We start from the raw sequence: 21,051 nt of genomic DNA on the forward strand, positions 1-21,051 counted from the left end.
AGTCTCTCAATTATTATGAGATCACAAAAACTACATTAAAATCTTATATAATAATAACAATAATGATAACAACTTATTGTTGTTATTGTTAATATACATAATTTTATGATTACTATATAATATTAAAATTATTCATATAATTATATTTTGATAAGAATAATTGCATAAAGTATACCAATTATTATTATTATGTAGTTTTAGTATATATATATCAATTTTTTAAATTGAGATTCATACAACATCTGAAAGCTGAATAAATAATCTTTCCATTGATGTATGTTTGTTATGATATGACAATATTTGGTAGAGATACTACTATTTGAAAATCTGGAATCTGAGGGTGCAAAATAAATTCAAAATATTGAGAAAATCGCCTTTAAAGTTGTCCAAATGAAGTTCTTAGCAATGCATATCCACTCATAAACATATTTTTTTTTTATATATTTACGGTAAGAAATGTACAAAATATTTTCATTGACCATGATCTTTACTTTATATCATATTGATTTTTTGCATTAAAAAAAAAAAAAAAAAAAAAAAAAAAAGATAATTTTGACCCATTTAATGTGTCGTTGACTATTGCTACCAATATATACACGTGCGACTTATTACTGGTTTTGTGGTCCAGGGTCATATGTATATATATTATTATTATTATTATTATATTATAATATTATGTAAATATTATATTATGTAATATATATATATATATATATATATATATATATATATATATATATATATATATATATATATATATATATATATATATATATATTATAATAATATTTACATAATATAATATATAATAATATTAATCATGTTAATAAATGTTTAACATTATATTTTGTTTTAATAATTTATATTACACAATATTATAATTTATAGATAATTAATATTTAAGGATGAGCAAAATGCTGTTTAAAATGTCACATTGCAGAATTTCAACAACATCAAATACTAAAAAATAGCTGCTAAGCGGAATTAATAATGCCTGGCTGAGTGAACCAATTATTCTTATAACTATAATTCTTATAACATATAATTTGTATATAATTCTTACAACGATTAGTATAATTCTAAGTAATAATTCTTATAACAAATATTTCCTGTTATTAAATTCAGAAACGTTTGGAGAGAACTGTATAGATTGAAGGCCCTGGAGTGCCGGAACCTCAAATACAGAATCCCAGGAAACACTGAGGCTGCCGCAGACGTTTATAGACGCTTCAAGCTTCTTTAAATGGAAAGTGGGCACACATACACAGAGTGGCGGCAGTGCCAAGATCTGCTAGGCATATAAAGGTTAACATGCACACATATGCACATGCCAGGACACATTTATAAATACAAATACACAGAGCAGGAACGTCTAGCCAACTCACACAAAGCACATATGTGTGAACAAATAAAAGCACTGAACGAATATTAGCGCAAATCGACAAATGACAACAAAAATACATCAAAGCTGGCCTTAAAGGTCTTATCGGTGCTATAAAAATAAATTAATATCCTGAGATGAGACATCATGAGTGAATTACCCAACCTATCTTTTCATAAAGAGTCATAACTGAGATACAAGCACTCTTTTAACTTCAAATTAATACGACGACAATCACAGCAGTGCTTTCATTGCTTTAATTATATTACGAGATGAATGTGTGTGTGTGTGTGTGTGTGTGTGTGTGTGTGTGTGTGTGTAAGCATTTAGGAGTGATGTCGGCTGTGCATCTCCACTCGTCGCTTGCAGTGTGAACTCACACTGGTTGTGACCCCTGAAGACAGCCTGGAGTCACACAGGCTTCATTAAGAGCAGGAAAGCACTCGCTGCACTAAACAGCCATGGCAAATTGCAGACTGAAATCAGCGGCATTATGTAAAGGCAGGCCGGGGGCGGCGAGGGGCTGTGTGTGAGTGCATGTGTGTGTGTGCGACTCAGTGGGAACACTTGTGTTTACATGTTTGTTTGTGTGTGTGTGTGTAGAGGACAGTTGCCCGGCAGTCTCTTCCCTGCTGCTCTGTGTCCTGGTGCTGTCACACACTGCGATCATATCATTAACGCTTCATCGTTAAGCTCTAATTTGGATGCACTTTTCTCATGTGACCCACATAATGGGGGCACACAGATTCTCTCTAAAAGCAAAACATACTGTTTTTTTAAAGGTACATTATCGTTCAAAAGTTTTGAAAGAAATTAATACTTTTATTTAGCAAGCACACATTAAACTGATCAGAAGTAAAAGTAAAGATATGATATTGCATAAGATTTTTCTTTTAAATAAATGCTGTTCTTTTGAACTTTCTATTCATTAATCCTGAAAACGTTTCACGGTTTTCACAAAAATATGAAGCAGCACAACTGTTTTCAACATTGATAATAATCATAAATGATTCTTGAGCAGCAAATCAGCATATTAGAATGATTTCTGAAGGATCATGTGACACTGAAGACTGGAGTAATGATGCTGAAAATACAGCTTTTCATCAGGAATAAATTGCATTTTAAAACATATTCAAATAGAAAACAGTTATTTTATAATGATATAATTTAAAATATTACTGTTTTTATTGTATCGTTTTGAATGTATGCTTGTTTCCGGCATAAATAAAAAAATAAAAAAGGCAATTGCGACTTTTTATCTCACAATTTGGATTTTTTCTTGCCATTTCGAGTTTGCATCTCATAATTCTGATTTTTTTTTTTTTTTAAGATTTAAACTCGCAATTTCGAGTTATGAATTCAGAATTGCGAGATAAAGTGAATTCAACTTGTTTCTTGCAATCACACAATTCTGGCTTTTTAACTCGCAATTCTGAGTTTATATCAGAATTGTGAGATATAAACTACATTGCATCTTATTCCTCAGAATTGTGAGTTTATATCTCGCAATTTTGACTTTACAACATGCAATTGCAAGAAGGAAAAACCTCTTTTTCCCCTCACAATTGAACATTATAATACACAATTGGGAGTTTATATCATGCAATTCTGACTATTTCACACAATTCTGACTTCATATCTCGCATATATCTCGTTTATATCTCACAATTCGGAGAAAAAAAAAAGTCCGAATTTTTTATTTCATGGCGGAAGCTTCCACAGTTTTGAGCATCGGTGAGCATAATAGACATTTAAAAATAATCTCACTGACTCAAACATTTGAACGGTAGTGCATATAAATTTAGTATTGCAGTAACATGCTTTTAACTCATTGTGTAATCTTTTTTATCGATTTAAAAGGATAAACCTATATCTATACACTTAAGTCTCACTTAAAAATGTCTAAAGGTCATTGCATTTAGAATTATCTGTCATGTTTTTATAAATTGGAACGGAAATGTTTCAGTTAACAGAACCTCTGTAATATGTGCAATGCGAGCTAATCTCATGCAATTCAAAAATGTGTATGAGTAGTTATTTTTTTCGGCTTGAAAAGTATGTTTGTGCTTCTTTCTTCAAAATAAATGACGCTTGATATTTTGTTATCTAATGCAATGACACTCAGATATTTTTATGTGCAGCTTAATTCCTAAAATATATTTTGGGGGCACTGTGTATGTGTCTGTGTGCCTACGTAAAACACAAACAAATCAAAAAGCATCTTATGAGTCATTTGGTATCTGATGTCAGAGCTGAATCACTAAATACCGTTACACAAGAAAACGAGGTTGTTTCTCAGCTGTGTGCTCAGTAAAGCAGCTCTTATTTGCCTCTTCCGCTCGCTGTACTTACAAATGTGAGTGTACACGTTCGGTGAATGACAGGTCCAGATGCTGGCCAGGTAACCTCTGTCCATGTAAACAGCTCCTGAACCCGAAACCCCGTGGTGATTTGTCAGCCCACGTTTTCCCTTTCCCTTGATTTGCCTCCCATACAAACCCTTGCTCCTTCCACAGTTTTTTGAATAAATCCAAACTTATCTTTCTGGACCATTGCAGATAAGCATGCCAAATTGCTCTTTTGACACCATTGGATATTTTCATCTTTACACACAAGTTCCGTTAGTCATGATTAAATTTAATTGCACGGCCTCGTATAGAAATAAACTGCACTGAAAACATTTGGAACGTCAAAGTTTAGAATTAATCTACGTGCCATTTGGTCGCTCTTGACGTGTGCTACATATATAACCACATATTATCTTAATTTGCATTCATCATCATATCACAGCTGTTATCTCTCTGGATAGATATAGAAACTGGCATTAAAAGTAAAAAGCTTTTTCATTATCGATGCTCCGTAAATCAAGTAACACTGTAAATTTCGTGCTGAGCCCTTATCACCGTAGGGTGATGTTCTACCATCTCACCACATTACCACCCACATTAATGGCATTGGTGAGCAAAGACAGCATTAAGCTAATAGACCTGGCCACATCTTGCATTATAAATAGTCATTAATATTCCATTATCTGTCTGCACATGCCCGTGAAATGTGCAAGAACTGGCAGCTGTATTGAAATGCACCTTTCTGCTTTTCAGGTAACACTGTACTGTACAAATGAAACAAGGAAACGCCGTCACGCGTGTCATCTTACCTGGTTTTGGGGGACGTCGTCAGCCACTCTTCATGTTTTTCAAATGTTATCAAGTAGGCTGCAATCTCCTGCAACAGACAGAATAAAGGAATATTCAGGATTGTGCTCTTTTCACTGTCTAAAACGTCTTAAAAATGCTAATTGCCTAGTTCAATAACATTACAATGTTAGTGTTCCATTATCAACTGAGATATCAGTTAGGATCAGCTTTATTTTCAAATTTAATTAAAAATAAATAATAATAAAATAAATAAATAAAGAATTCCTAGTCAGCACACATTCCACAATCCCTTTCCCCTCTCCTCATCCCGTTATTTCCCGCCCTTGAGTTTCCACTGGTCACACAATAAAAAAAAAACAACCAAAAAGTACCATGTACTATCAGGTATTCTTGGAAATACCTTGAAACACCAGGGTTGAGTGCAATTCAAATACATTTAAATTCATACAAATGTAATTTTTAACTAAAAAGGCAAAGTTTGCCCAAGTTTAAAACCTTAAAGTTTAATGGTTTATAGGCCTAGAATGATAGATGGATAGAAGGAACGATAAAACGAACATTAGAGCGAACAAACGATAGAATGAAGGAATGACAGAATGAACAAAAGATAGAACAAATGTTAGAGTGAATGAACGTTGGAGAGAACGAACGTTAGAGCGAACGAATGATAGAACAAACGTTAGAGCAAACGAACGATAGAATGAACAAACGGTAGAGTGAATGAAATGAATGAATGAACAAACTAATGATAGAATGAACGAACAAACAAATGAATGAAGGAAGGAATGAACAAATGAATGAACAAAAATGAAAGAATGAAGGAATGAACAATTGAATGAAGAAAGGAATGAACAAACAAATGAATGAAGGAATGACAGAATGAACAAATGATAGAACAAATGTTAGAGCGAATGAACGTTGGAGAGAATGAACGTTAGAGCGAACGAATGATAGAACAAACGTTAGCTCAAACGAACGATAGAATGAACAAATGGTAGAGCAAATGAAAATAATGAATGAACAAACTAATGATAGAATGAACAAACAAACAAATTAATGAATGAAGGAATGAGTGAACAAATGAATGAACAAAAATGAAAGAATGAAGGAACAAACAAATGAATGAAGGAGTGTACAAACAAAAGATAGAACAATAGAAAGAAGGAATGATAGAATGAACGAATGATAAATAGAACAAACAAGTGATAGAACAAACAAACAAATGATAGAACAATGAACTATAAACGGACAAACAAATGAATCAAGGAACAAACAAATGAAGGTAACGAACAAATGAACGCTAGATAGAACAAACAAACGAACGAATGAACTATAGACAAATGAACAAACAGACAAACAAAAGATCAAATGACGGACGGACAGACAGACAGACGGATAGATAGATAGATAGATAGATAGATAGATAGATAGATAGATAGATAGATAGATAGATAGATAGATAGATAGATAGATAGATAGATAGATAGATAGATAGATAGATAGATAGATAGATAGATAGATAGATAGATAGATAGATAGAAGGTTACATGTTGCCCTTGATGTTATCAGGCCTATTAAAAGTCCTAAAACCAAATCTGAGTGTTACTCTCTCTCAGGTGTTGTAAAATTGACCAGCCTTCCTCTTATAAAACTAGAGTACTCAATTTAAACACCACAAAACACGGTCATATAAACTTAGTGAGTGTTGTCCAAGAACATGATCTTGTGAAAAGAGGTTTTGAGCATTAGTATGAGTAACCCGTCCTTCTCCATGCCGAGATACAAGAGTTGCGGATGTTTCTAGATGACCTGACGATGACCATCATTCATCCGTCGCTCCGGGATATTCGTAAAGTGTTCAGACTACCCGCTGAGCAGCTGTCAGGAGCCAGATTACACAGCCCCAAGGGCCGAATCACATCTCGAGCCCTACAGCCAATCAGCGTGGCATATCGACTCTCAACTCGTCTGACAAGTGGCAGATCCTGCATCGTATCGTTGTGCAACCACCACCGGAGCGCTTAAGACAACATTCACGTGCACATGAGTTACTTGTGCCTGAATTCTGAGATCAGTTGAAAGACCGATCTCATTTTATGCACCAGTGGGCTCATTTTAGCAAAGCGTGAGGAGAATGAGTGTCTGGGCTTCTAGAACGCAGAGACAACGTACGTCACATATGTGTTAACAGCTCTATCACAGTTGTTTGTGCTTTATATGAAGTAGAATGTGGCTAAAGAGAGGGGATTTGGGTAACAAGTGGTGCACGTCTACAGGACAGACACATCAGGACGCTCTTCACAACAGAGAGGAGGGCAGAGTGTTCGGCTGACAGTCACGCGAAAGATTTGCTGTGTATCTACATGCGGCCATATGCTCTCTTGGCTCAGCTCTGAAAACAGGCAGAAGGCCCAGGGAAGTGTATTGGAACACAACTGGCAATGTTCTTTCTTGGTTTCAATTTAGAGAAGCCAACTTGAGCAGTGCCAATTTAACCCTGCTGCCATCATTATTGAAGGCAAAGAGAAAAGAAATGAGTAGTGCATTAAAGAGCCAAGAGGAAAGAGGACGTGTTCATAAACACAAGTGTCTATACTAGGGTTGCGAACCTTTCAGTTCCTGAAGTAGAATAGAATTTCAATTCAGGATTTAAATCAGATCAAAAAAGGATGGCAAATTGCAATTTGAATTTAGGAAAGATTAATTAAACTGAACTGAAATCCATATTGTGAAAATGAACATTCTGTAATCCTTTAGTCACTCTCATGCAGTTCCAAACCTGTATGACTTTGTTTCTTTGATGGAACAAAGATATTTTGAAGAATTCTAAACTCAACTCTCACTTTTTTCATAATTTTTTTTTGTTCCACAGAAAAAAGAGATGCATACAGGTTTGGAATGATATGAAAGTAAGTAAATGATGACAGATGATGACATTTTTGGGCAAACTATCCCTTTAACTAGAAAGGAAGGTTTATCAAGACAAACATCGACTGTTGGATGGATGCCAAGGATCACCAAACAAGAGGTTACAAACTCCACACTAATTAGCCAAAAACAAGACAATAACACTGAGCAAAGGAAAAATCCAGCTGGCATTGTGGAGGGTGCGATTGTAGACCATTCGATTGGGTAATCTGCTAGTTTTATCACTCGAAAGTAGTCAGATACGGCTTCTGATGCATGCCAACCACACCAGTGGCTGCTTTCATTGTTTTTTGTGATTTTTCATAAAGCGTTCCATTATCTTATGTGACCGCAACACATACTTCTTTGTTATCCTGTTTACCGCTGGGCCGGGGGTCTCTATTCTCACTGTCTGATTGTTTGCTATGCTGGGACCCTGGGAGTGTCCTGGCACTGCCTCTGATGGACTGAATGAAAAACAATGACCCGCTGTAATTTGGCAAACAAGCATCAAGACAGATACAGAGCATCGGGGAGCCGGGCTTTTGTCAAATTCTGTTTATTAAGGAGTCAATTCTCAGCGGCTCGCTCGTCTTTACTGTCCCTAGTTTTCCTCTTTTTCCGATAAGCTTGCTTTTTTGTGCTCTATGCACTTTCCCAGCACTCCTCCCCTCCTCTTTGCTCTCATTGCCTTATTATTCCTCTGTTCCGTGCTCCTAACTCAGAGCTGTAGTCACCAAAGAGATTATATGACAAAGTCATTTTGCATTGAAATGAAGATGAAGGCCTCGGGGCTTCAGCGTTCTGCCAGAGAACATCCCTTCCTCATTCCTTCGCTTCTCCCTTTCCCCCTCCCTCTGACTTCCCCCGAACCCCATGGGCCAGTCGTTCGGTTTTTTAGCAAACCTGCTCCAGGCGGCTCTTTCCCTAACCTGCAGTTAACCTGAAGGGCGGCGCCGACGCCTCATTCTGACTGCCAATGAGCGCCTCCAAGTTTGCCACTAAGGAGCCGACAAATGTGAAACTCCTCAAAGCTCTCTTTAAACTATAGTAGGGGGTAAACGGGAGTCAAGAGAGGTGTGTGAGGAAGAGCCAACGTTCCAGACGAACTGAAGTGTCTTCTTCCTTCCAGACAATGCCTCTCTCTCTTTTTCTCTCTCTCTGGCTTACGTCTTGAATGCTTGTTGCTAAACTTTATGAAATGCAAATCGGCCTCCTGTGAAAATGATCTTTGAAACACTTCTAACAATTCAACACCAAAGGAAGACATGAGCAAATCCTGCTACCTGTTTCAAAAGGCCAGGCCTGCCATCCGTCTCCTTCTGTTGTTCCCAATATGAAAGAGAAGAAGTCGTGAACAATATGACTCTCTGACAGGCTTATTTAAGAGAAGCGTTCGAGCCGCAAAACAGACACGATGGAAAACGTGTGGATTTCGCGTCACCGTCGAGCTTGTGAAAAAGACGTAACGACTATCGAGTTCAATTACTCCAGCTATTAATTCAAAGTGTCAGTCGCTTTTTGATGAAGCGCTTTGTTTAAATGATCAAGCTGGCCCGCTTGAGCTGAGGAGTGCCTTTTGGTGTTTGACCATGGGTAACACTTTAGAATTAGTCAAGGCAAAAATGCCAATTGCATCAAAAAACAAAAATCAAAGTCTTCTGCTACAAGATCCGTGATGCGGTAATACAATATAGCAATGACTGAAATAATTAAAAAATGTTAAGGATGGGCATCAGAAGCGACAGCTATGATCAATCATGAAAACATCATATGAGGCTTTGTTTGTAATGGTGAGATTGGTTACAGCATGATTTTTGGTGGTACTTTGCGGTTTGATTCATCATGAGCTCCAAAACGGCACAGAAAGCAGGTTTTAAAAACATTTTTAATAGAACTATGCCATATTAAAACTAAAATATTTTAAATAAATAGTAAAACTTATTAAGATGAGTACAGTAGACTGCCAGAAGAGCTGAATAACTCATTGAATTGAACAGTCTTGACAAATCTGAAAAACACTGCCCATCCCTAATACACTGCTTGTAAAATGTGATCTTACATCTCCGAATCTCTGCATAATTCATATTAAGTTTCTAATTTAGGCTGAGATGGAGGCCTTGGAGTTCTGCTGAGGGTCATCCTAAAACCGACTCTCATTTGACCAAGCTCGAATGCACTTTAAACCCAAACTGCTCCCTGTGGCATCGTGAAGAAAACCGGAGAGAGTCCTCATTCTGCTGAAAATATTCTCCTCCACAATTTGCTGCAGGGTGAAGAAAATTTTGCATGACAGATCCTTTTTGAATACGTGCCCTGATTCATTAGCGTAAGACTCCATCACACTTGGTTCCTGCCATGGTCCCCACAGGTACCCTTAAAACCTGCGTTACATAGATGGCTGGCAGTTTCCGAAATGAATATTAGTCAGAGCGCACCCCGCTGAACTGCGCCGGATGTGCTTAAACCAACACTCAGACATTATCAAGCGGCAGATGTTACAAAGTGGTACAGTCAGCTCCATTCTGAGCACACCATCACTTCCAATCTGTCTAACTGTAGGGTTCCTTAAGGGCAGCCTGGTCCACCAGCCTGGAAAGTCCAAGGTGTGAAGACACATACATATGCACTACATATTGATGAGCATAAGAGACTTCTTAGCAAAAGAGAAATCTTAATTATTCCAAACTTTTGACAAGTGTAGGATAAGATGGAGGACTACAACCAGGGCTTGACATTAACACCCGCCAACCGCCAGATGCACGTGGATTTCAGCAGTGGCGTGTAACGAAATCACTCCTACTAGCCAATTTGGCAGATTGAATCTTTTAAAAAGTCATCTGAAATAATAAACTAAGTGCAATACTGTCAAAAATATCGATGTCTCGATGCATATCAATACTGATATATCTAAAATGCTTCCAATACTAATTTTCCGCAAAATAGATACACGATACCAGCTGCTCTTTCTCTCTCTCTCATTTCTCCGACAGTGACTTGACACACAAACCCGCCTCCCCGCTCGTTTAATTTTCTCTGGAAGAATCTTGTTTGTGTTACAGGGCTTGAATTTCAGCATGGGATTGCGCATAATTTTACTCATTCCCGCAGTTGTGTAACAGTATAAGAGATCCGTGTGTCAGGTCTTAAAGTGACAGCAGCCTAACATGCCTGCTGCCATATTATGAGATAATATTAAAAATATCTATATGGCAGTTTTCCCCATGGTATCGATTTCAAAATTGTGGCCAGTGAAAATGCTGAGTGGCTAGTAACTTTAGAAAACCACTAGCCACAGTGGTTGGTGAGCAAAAAAGTTAATGTCAATCCCTGCCAACAACTACTTAAAAACTTTAAAATCAACACCATGAATGTGCTCTTCTAGGCCTGCATGTCACCGAGATGTCCTCAAGTGTGCTTCCACATGTTCGCGCTTCAAATTGAAGTGTCTTTCTCTTTCCTCCCAAGGTCAGAAGCAAAAAAGCGATGAAGTCCCCCCAAGAGTCTCACTGTCATCTCAATAATCATAATCAAACTGCTCATCCACAATCTTTTACATTGTCTCTCCACCCACTCAGTAGATGGGACGTCACCAAATCACAGAGAGCAAATTGACAATCCACTTTAAAAAGTGGGAGAGGAAATTGAGCCATTAATCATAGCGCTCGTGTCCGCCATACCGGTCCTTGTACCGTCCGCATGCGCACACACAAGCCAAGACCGACACGACACTCCGGAGTCTCTGTAGCTTATAGCAGAGAAAAGATAAATGCTTCCTTTAACTGTCATTTACCAATGTCTCTCTTGCACTTTGTGGAGATGCCGCTCCAGAGCCCGGTTTGATTAGTGGATGTGTGTGGTTGGGCCGTCCAGACGATGGCTCAAGGAGAAAGACTCCGGCGAAGGTGCAGAGGACATCATAGTGATCTAAGATTGATGTTCGCTCAGTTTGGCAGAGGACTGGAGAAATGTACTGTGGCATACTTTAAAAGAAGTCTGACTGGAAACACTGCCAGAGAAGGGCAGAGAAGGTGAGAGGACCATTAGTGGGGATCCAGGTCATAGAGAGGTTCTGAGTCTGGTCCTCAAGGAACCTCCATCTCAGTGTTTTCGGACAAACGAAGAACTAAGTCAAGTGATTTAATTAATCAAGGGCTAGTTGCAGTTGTGTTAGTACACCATTGGGACAAATTTAAGGGGTCCTAAGAATAGGAGATGAGCAGGACAGTAAGTATGAACAAGTGCTTGTCAAAACATTTTACCTTAAAAGGACAATGCACCCAAAGACAGGATGATCTCCTAAGAGTCTAAAGTCAACATGAAATCAAACTTGCCCCCCTTTACATTCCAAAGAAAACTTTTAGTAAAAAATAACCATTAAATAGCTTACTCTGAAACCACTTTCCTTTTCAGATTAATACCTATTGTTTTTCAGTCACTCTGTGACGTGGTATTGAAATCACGCTTCACTTGCGTTTTACTTTCACTTTCGATAAGATAAGTCATTTGTCAGATGCTTAGGCTCTGTTGTGCAATGAATCCTCCGCCATGGTCTTGTCAGTCATCTCATCACTTACTATCATCAAGTGATCAGTGAACTTTGATTCCTGCTGCACTACATATGACTTTTCACCTCGATGAGAAATTTTAATCACACCCCTAGTAAATAATACAAAATAATAAAAATAAAATAAGAGAAAAGCAACAAGCACAAGTGAAGCAACAAGAGAAAAAAAGCAATTTTTTAAAGGAAAGAAATATATTTTCTTTGAGAAGGAAAGAGAAGGAAATACATTTTATACATAAAATGTGCTTAAATAGTTTCACGAGTTAAAAAACACTGAAATATATTGTAAATAATTTAAAATATGAAAATGAACAAATAAATAAAAAGGAAATGCATAGATACGTCTTTACCTGCTTTTAAAAATGTGAATGCTATTTTAAATATCTATTCATTTGTCTATTTATCCCTGATTTTTGGAGCATTATGGCCAACAGCTGCTCCACCCGATCTCATAACCTTTAGACCAACATCAGCACAGACCACAAACAACCATTCAGGTTGTTTTAGCATTAGATGCACGAACAGATCTCCAGCTGTTTGATATAGAGAGCTGGCAGGCAAACCTGTCACCTCAGCACAGAAAATAACTCTCGCTATGCGGTTTGAGAGACGTGGAGGGCCGATAGGGGCAAGCGGGCTAAAGTTCTACTTCTGTTGTTTTTATATTTTTGCAGGTGTGTATCCCAGCAGACCTTGCAGCACAGCAGCTGTTTAAGGTTAGCCTGCACCGCTCAGTTCCAGCTGTTCAAAGAGATGTAAACATTTGTGTAGAGTGCGATCAGTCACGCTGGGTGATGATGTTTGTTTTGGGTCATTAATATTAATATATGACAACAGGTTTCAAGACACATGGCTTTTATGAATTATGAAAGAACAACGAGACCGAGGAAATTGGATTCTGCGTCTATAAAACATAACCTTTGTATAAAAAAAATAAAAAATCATCTGCTGGGCATCATATTGTGATCAATTTGTGAGCAATGCAGAAATGAGGACTGGAGATTTTATATGTCCATATACTAACTTATATCTATGCATTTGATTTTTTTTTTTTTTTATCAAAAACAACTTACACTGCATTTTACCAGTTCATGCATTCACTGGGGAATTGAACCCACAACCTGGGGCTGCTATAACATCATGACCTACCTTTTTTTTTTTTTATAGATAAGTTGTTAAACTACCATAGTAGTCTTGCAAATTTAAAAACTACAGTGTCAGAGTGGCTTCACCGACACTTATTCAAACAAACTTGGGTTCCTTTATACATATTATATGTGAATAAAACATCTTCTAAATACACACACACACACACACACACACACACATATTATATATATATTATATATATATATATATATATATATATATATATATATATATATATATATATATATATATATATATATATATATATATATATATATATATATATAAAAATGAAATAATTAAATAAAATAGGTATTCCTGTTGCTTAACTGGTAGAGCAAGGTGCAAGCAATGCCTATGGCTTTTATTACCAAAGTAACCCAAGGGTAAACTGCAGATTAAATGCTCTGTAAGACACTTGCATAAAATGCATACAACGTAAATGCAAAATGGTGGTGTAGAGCTTGAGCTGTCACTTTCTCCTTATTCCTTCCTTAGACTTTCTCACATTTAACCAGTCTCTTTCCTTTGTCTTCTTAAATGCTTTTATTCTCCTGTTCTCTCCCTTCATCTTCTCTATTCTCTCTTTTGTTTTGCAGTGGCCTTGTGCCCCTCTTGGGTTATTTGTTTGTTTTGGTCAATTGTAAACCTCAGGCAATGATAAGAAGAGGGCGTTATTGTGCTGGAGAGGCAGAAGAGAGAGAGAGAAGGAGTTAGAGAGAGAGGTGGGCTGAAACCTGGCACTTAGCAAGATTGTTTTTCCCTGTCCAAGTGCCAAGGCTGCTGACTTCCCTGATAAAAATGAAACTATCATTTGCTAGGATGTTATCAGATAGTCAAGAGCGGTAGAGAGAGAGAAACAGCCAGAAAGAGAGACAGAGAAGAGGGTCAGCCATTAATGAAAATAGCGGCCACATTATTATAGGTGATGTGATTTTCCCATTACTGTGTGCACGAGAATTATTCAGTTTAAGGGATGGAGTGTCGCCTACGAGTGACATACTCATCTACATACTACACACTCATCAAATATCAATCACAGAATTAATCTCTGCGGTGTAATTGATAGGTTAGATGTGTATGGTTTATTTACAACCAACAACAGCGACAATAGCAAACAGCCTTCAAAAGAACCACTAAAAATAATCATGCTGGTTAATTTTTTTGTCAATAAGAAGCCAATTCAACTAATTAGCCCACAGCTTTCACTAAAACAGGGATATTTACAGATGGAAAAACTTAAATCGCATTACCTCATCCAAGCAATGTTCCCCATAATTGCAAAAGCCTAAAAGTTTTTAATTTGTTTTGAACTTCTCCATTTGTTTAACTCCCCACATGCACAGTGAAGCAGTAAATAGTTCACTCAGATCATTCACATTACAGCTCGTGCGCGAGACGGACAGCGACGGCAATTAATAGCCGCCTCTGCAGATTAATTAAAACCACAAAAGCAAAACAAGTCACATACAGTAAAGCTCCGAAGAAAAAAAGACCCACAAAGCTAAAGATCACTCAAAACAAGACGTTTCCTGATTGTTCACCGTGCCGTCGGCCAAATTTGGATGAACAATGCAGCTCTTTTCTTCATTTTATCATGAGAGAAAAAGCACAGTCAGGGAGGAAACTGCCACCATCCACACATGTGCTCCACCTTTTGTTACTACGAGAGGGAGTGAAGGTCATATCCCAGGCAGAAGCTTCCAGGAGCCGCCCCGACTCTGCCAGCGAGGCCCCGGTGGGGAAGGAATGATGGAACGTTTCATGCTTCCTCCACGACACGTGGGCCCCAACCGGAATACATGATCCGACAGAGACAGGAAGGAGGAGAGACGCGTCCTCCGCTTGGGCTCACCCGGGATCTACTCCAGAAACGCAGTGGCACTCGTCCTCGCCAGGGATCGAGGCTGCTGCTCGCGCTCGATTGGGGACACAATGGAATATTGAATTTCCTCGACTGGCTGCGATCTGAGATGTGCTTCCAAGCCTGGTGATGCCAGATCAGAGGTGCCACCAGGTTTATGCTACAACTCACTGATAAACTAAAAATGCATCCAAGACACAGACAAGCACACAATTCTCAACGCGTGCAAGGCTGTACTGCAATCATGGAATATTGGTAAAGATATACTTTAAAGGGTTACTTTACCCAAAAATAAAAACGGTTCCAGCGGGTTAACAAAGGCTTCTGAAGTGAAGTGATGGATTTTCATGAGAAAAATATCCATTTTTAAAAATGTATAGCTTCCAGCAGATGACCGTACGCATACTGCACAAGTCAACTTGCGGCAAATGAGTAACCCTTCCTTGACGCGATGTAGGATGCAGGATACAGGAGAATCGTAAGCTTAGACAAATATGGCTGGGCAACTGACTCAAGCTCTTCTCTTATTTCGAAATCCTCCAACATTTCTCTTTAAAATTTCTAATTTTAGACTTCCAATTCATGATCCTTTGTGCTTCCGTGTTCGCCAATACATCGTAAATATTTCTCCGATTGTGTTTGTCTAAGAGAAGATAGTCACCTAGGATTGCTTGAGGGTGAGTAATTCATGGGATCATTTTCAATCTTGGGTGAACTATCCCTTTAAGTCTTATTTGTTGATCTACATCTGCCTTGGATTAGTAATTACAGGCTACTTGCTTTATTTATTTATTTTCAGTGCCAACAAACACATTCAGTAACACTTTACTTAAAGCCTTTATGTATAATGCATTATAAAAGTATTTTAATGCATTAATTATGCCCTGTAATGCATATAATAATGCATTATACGGTGTCATAAATAATTGTAACCACAGTTAATACATTATAATACACCTCAAGAAAGTATAAATAAAACAGATGTAACAAGGTATCTGTGAATATTATAATGGATTTTAAGTTTGCCTACAATTATTTATGAAAACATATAATGCATTATAATGTAAATTATGTATAATGCATTATAAAAGGTATTCATAAAGGCTTTAACTGAAGTGTTACCACAAATTCTACTATAATTTCAGCTGCCAATATGAGTGCAGTACTCTCATTCTGTGAAAAACATGAAAAATTCTACAGCACTTCATATTCTAGGTTTAGGATGCCACAACAAAGACAGAAGAAATTGAAATGCTTTTTTATTCCTGAATCCATTAGGCTTTGTTCCAGGATTGGGCAAAATTCAGAATTTAAGAATTGGCTCTGGTTCAACTCCTGATTTAACAATAATTTAATAACACATTACGTGTTCTTCCACCCTGGAAAATAAAAATGAAAAGTTAATTTAGTTATACACTAGTCTGTCTAACTATAAGGCCAATTAAACCTTAAATAGTCTTTCATAAACTTTCAAAAAAAAAAAAAAAGGCTTTGTCAAGCCAACACAGAAACTTTTCTTTAAAGTATAATCACACTAGTAACAGTAGAATTTGATGTTTCTGTTAGCTATTTGGCATGAAAATAAAACAATAAATGATGATCTACAACATGTTTCATACCAAGGCCCCACTGGTGAACAGAGAGACAGAGCCTTGTTACACAATGTATAAATTTGCTATTGTAAATACAATAAATGTTGCATTTTAAGCCTGGCCTATATTGATATGAGTGTGGTGCCATATTAATCTATTTACATACTTTATTATGACGTTTACAAGGCAATAATATTAATCATTATCTAAGTACAGGCTCAAAAACATGTACATTAAAATTAATTAAGTAAAATTCTAATGTAATGTAGGAGGAACAATGAAATATTAAGCTGAACTTCAGCATCTTATCTTTAGCTTTGGTTGAAGTAAACACGTTTAGCACATTTTCATTTTTACACGAAACAAAAACTTTTTTGATCTAACAATAATTTGCATACCCCCTACTGTCCCGCCATGAACCCCCTATGGGTCAGAGACCCCCTGTTGAAGCGCCCTGAACTACGGGATGTTGTTTTGTTCTTACGTCTGATTATTTACTGATTATTACATCTGAGCATTTCACTCATTTTGTTTATGGAACACAAAAGATTTGCAGGCGGCGGCTTTTAACGCAGCTTTCCGTTTATACTCTACAGCACACAATAATAGCTCAGCACTGCGGCTAATTAACCTGACTAACAGTTTGCCAGTTCCCTGACTGTGATAAATGGGAAAAGTTGATGGACAATGTGAAGTTCCTCTCCGCTCGCCTTTGAGATGGAGGAATCATCTCACGTACCGAAACCCTGCTGCTTTCCCTGAGGTCATGAGTTCAGTTTCCAACCATTTGAATCGTATCAAAACCTCCTGCCCTCATCTTCCACTGAGTGTGCGCTGTAAGAACTGAACTCCATCTCCGCAGGAGCTGTCCATCTGCCACAGGTACAACTCATATATTATTGCACCATCGAAATCAATGGCTGAAGGCTAGAGAGATGAGCAGACGTGCAGATGATGGGCACAGATGAAACAGTACCTATGGAAGACAAGCAGACAGATGCCGATGAACTCTGCTCATAGAAAGCCAATACAAATAATCTGGGATAAAGTGAGTTGTGCACTCTGAGAGAAAGCTTGAACAGTATGCCTGGGAATCGAGAACAGATTCATTTTAAAAACATATTACTGAAATGATTGTCATGTTTGATTCTAGAACATAAAATATGTAACATCAGAGCCATTGTCGTGATCAGTGTTTGTCTGTGAATGTAAATCGACAAATCAACTCACATGATTCATTGTTCCTTTGATAAGGCCCGCCTCAGAAATATTACTAACTTTTGCTCTTTTTCTACATCAATGGAGGATCTCTGGGTTTAGATAGTTTGCAATTGCAGCTTTAGATTTGCAGATGAAATGAGGGGTAAAAAATACATAAAATGCATAAAATGTAATGTAAGGTCACTTATAAAGTAACACAAAGTAGCCAAATAAAATGCAAGTGTGTGTGTGTAATATAATATAATATAATATAATATAATATAATATAATATAATATAATATAATATAATATAATATAATATAATATAATATAATATAATATAATATAATATAATATAATATAATATAATATAATATAATATAATATAATATCTTCTATTCTGATTCCACAGTGGTCCCAGTTTCTAATCATGTTCGGTATGATTTAGCATTTTAGTTTAAAGGAAAAAGGCAGATAAAAACTCAATAATTTACAATAATTTTTAATAACAATTAACCACATTCTACTGAAATATCACATAAATCTCCTGTTCAATCCTACAGGTTGTTCTGCTATCATTTCTCACTCAGAAAATCTTTACATTGGAGGCAGATCTTCACAAAAAATCTTTGCAATCAAGAAGTATACGAAAAATAAGAGTTGTTTCCCAAACACAGTCCGTTCTTTCTTCCTCAAAATGTATTAACAAATTCATTAATACTTGCTAAGTGGAATCTACTAACCTACTAAACTGTTCCGATTTGATGATATGGCTTTATGTGTTGATGTTATGGCTTAATTCTACTCACTAGTGGGAAAATCTACTGCCTTTTATGATAAATCTGAAAGCTTATACACTGTAAACTTTAACGCTCAAAATAAGTAATTGGTTTGAGTAGGGCAAACTCAAATTAAACAAATTAGTTCAATCAAATGAACTTTTATGAGTATTTAGAACTTTTTTTTGAGTTAACACATTTTAAGTAACACACTGACACATTTTAAGTAATCTGAATTGTTTCATTGTTTTGAGTTTTATTAACTTGTTTTTTTTTTTTTTTTTTTTTTTTTTTTAGACAAACTTAAGCTTTAATTTAGACAAATTTACCTCAAACTGGACTGAGATTTCTATTTCCGAGCATGCTTTGCCATGACACTGGAAAGGGAGAATAAATGCTAAAATGAATTGTTATATAATGTTTTTGTGCAAGATTAATGTTAAGTGGGCAATTTAGTAGTGTAATGCTTTGCTATCCCAATTTAGAAGAGTTTCTGTTATGTGTTTGTTTTTGTTTTGTTTTTTTTTTTGGTGAAAAAAAGAATGAGCTTATTTTAGAACAAGTATAAGATAAATGTTCTATATTGCTGTACTCTTTCAGCAATGCTAGCTAAATTTCCACTACTAAAAAAAAAAGTTGAGATTACATGATAATTTAAAGTTAAATGTAAGAATGAACTTACTCAAAAATTTCAAGTTAAGAGCAATTAAAGGTGGGATTTTGAAAAACACTGTTAGACATTGTTGATATTTGAAATCAACCCAAACAAACAAACAAACCCACCCCTCTCTTCATTGCTCCACCTCCAAAACTCACACTCCAATCCTAACCACCCTGCTCCGAGTCAGTCTTGAACCCCGGCCCGTCTGCTGCTGGCAGGAAAGGCGATTGCACTAACAATGACAAACACCACATTCTCTAGCGGGAGTCAGTGTGCAGTGGTTTAACTGCAAAACTCTCACTATCTGGCCTCTGTTATGGGCTGTGTTTATCAATGCTTCATGAAACATAAAGCACAGATGATGAACGAACGACAAGGAAGCACAAAAAATTAATGTACAGTACACAAGATTAAATACAAAGTGTTCATTGTTAGTCGCCAACAGCACAAACTCAGTGTTACTCACATTTAAAGCGGTTACAAAGCAGCCTCCACATCTGTTTTCAGGCCTTCCCACTTAGCTCTCTCCAGCACTGGAAAGCTTTTCTAATATAAACACGGGTCCTAAAGCGCTTGCCCAGTCATAAACCTTCATTCCAGTGATATTCTTTTGAGCTCTTTTGTATTGTGTCCCATCTCTCGTTCTGCAGTTTTTTATTTTCAAATCTCTCTCTTGCTTGTTCTCTCTCCTCGACCATCATACGCCCCATAATGCTGATTGATTAGACGTTTGTTGTTGGTGTCGGTCCAACTAACTTCCAAACAGTGTTTTTGAAATTCTACTGAGTCCTCCTTTAAAGTGCACAAGTACAAAATTGAAATCTGCCAGTTCTGCTTACTTGATCTTTGAATTTCTGAACTTTGAAAAATTGATGTAACTGATTACCTAAAATTTTTTGAGCTTTGCCAACTTATTCGGGTTTACAGTGTAGGTCAGTGTCAAAAACTAACATTCCTCCCCCTTCCCCTCACCGGTGCAGCTCCTCTCTGCATTAATTTAATCTCAAATTGCGACTCTGTTTGAGTCTTGAAATTTTCCAATACTTGTGTGTCTTTCTTCACCCTGCTCAATGAAACCCGGCACAGATTCATCTTTCCCTTAATCAGAGGAGCGTGACAGGCGTTAATTAAGGTGTGTGTTTGCCCTGTCAGAACGTCAGCGGTCGGCCGCTTTTGTTTGGCGAGGCAGCCCGGTTGTCAGGCTGTTTGGCACGGCTGGAACTTGGTGCTGATGTGGCAATAAAGGAAGCAATGTGGCAGTGAAGGTCGCCAGGGGATGGCTGCATATTCAGAAATGTTTATATAATATGCAAGTGTTTGGTTAATATACACTATTGTTCAAAAGTTTGGGGACGGTACAATTTCTTATTTAATGTTTATGAAAGGAGTCTCTTATCCAAGCCTATATTAAAGTAAAACAGTAATATTTTGAAAGGCAATAATGCTGAATTTTCATCATTATTACTCCACTGAATCGCTGCTTAATAAACATTTATTATTATTATCAATGTTGAAAACAATTGTGCTGCTTAATATTTTTTATAGAAACAGATTTTTGGATAGGTAGAAAGTTCAAGTGAACAGCATTTATTCAAAGCCGATTTCTGTATCACTATAAATGTCTTTATTGTCACATTTGATCAATGCATTGCATCCATGCCGAATAAAAAAATAGTTAATATTATATTATAAATTATAAAAAAATAAAAATAAAACTTTCTCTGCAGTCCAAGATGCAGCTCACATTAACCACACACATTCATGTCTGGTCATTTTCTGGTCCATTTCAGCT

At 36.8% G+C, this 21,051-nt stretch overlaps 1 protein-coding gene across 7 annotated transcripts in view; it reads right to left on the reverse strand.

The window, feature by feature from the left end:
• camta1b (calmodulin binding transcription activator 1b) overlaps positions 1–21,051 on the reverse strand; it is a 240,753-nt gene that overhangs the window by 159,069 nt on the left and 60,633 nt on the right. For 6 of the 7 annotated variants that reach the window (XM_067387780.1, XM_067387778.1, XM_067387779.1 and 3 more), the window contains exons 1-2: positions 14,663–14,748; positions 4,539–4,606 (exon numbers count right to left, since the gene is read on the reverse strand). The gene's annotated coding sequence lies outside the window, so the exon portion shown is untranslated. Of the gene's footprint in view, positions 1–4,538; positions 4,607–14,662; positions 14,749–21,051 lie in introns of those variants that run through there. The other variant, XM_067387774.1, reaches the window with a different exon arrangement.

This window comes from Chanodichthys erythropterus, chromosome 6 (assembly GCF_024489055.1).
Source record: "Chanodichthys erythropterus isolate Z2021 chromosome 6, ASM2448905v1, whole genome shotgun sequence".
Taxonomy (NCBI): domain Eukaryota; kingdom Metazoa; phylum Chordata; class Actinopteri; order Cypriniformes; family Xenocyprididae; genus Chanodichthys; species Chanodichthys erythropterus.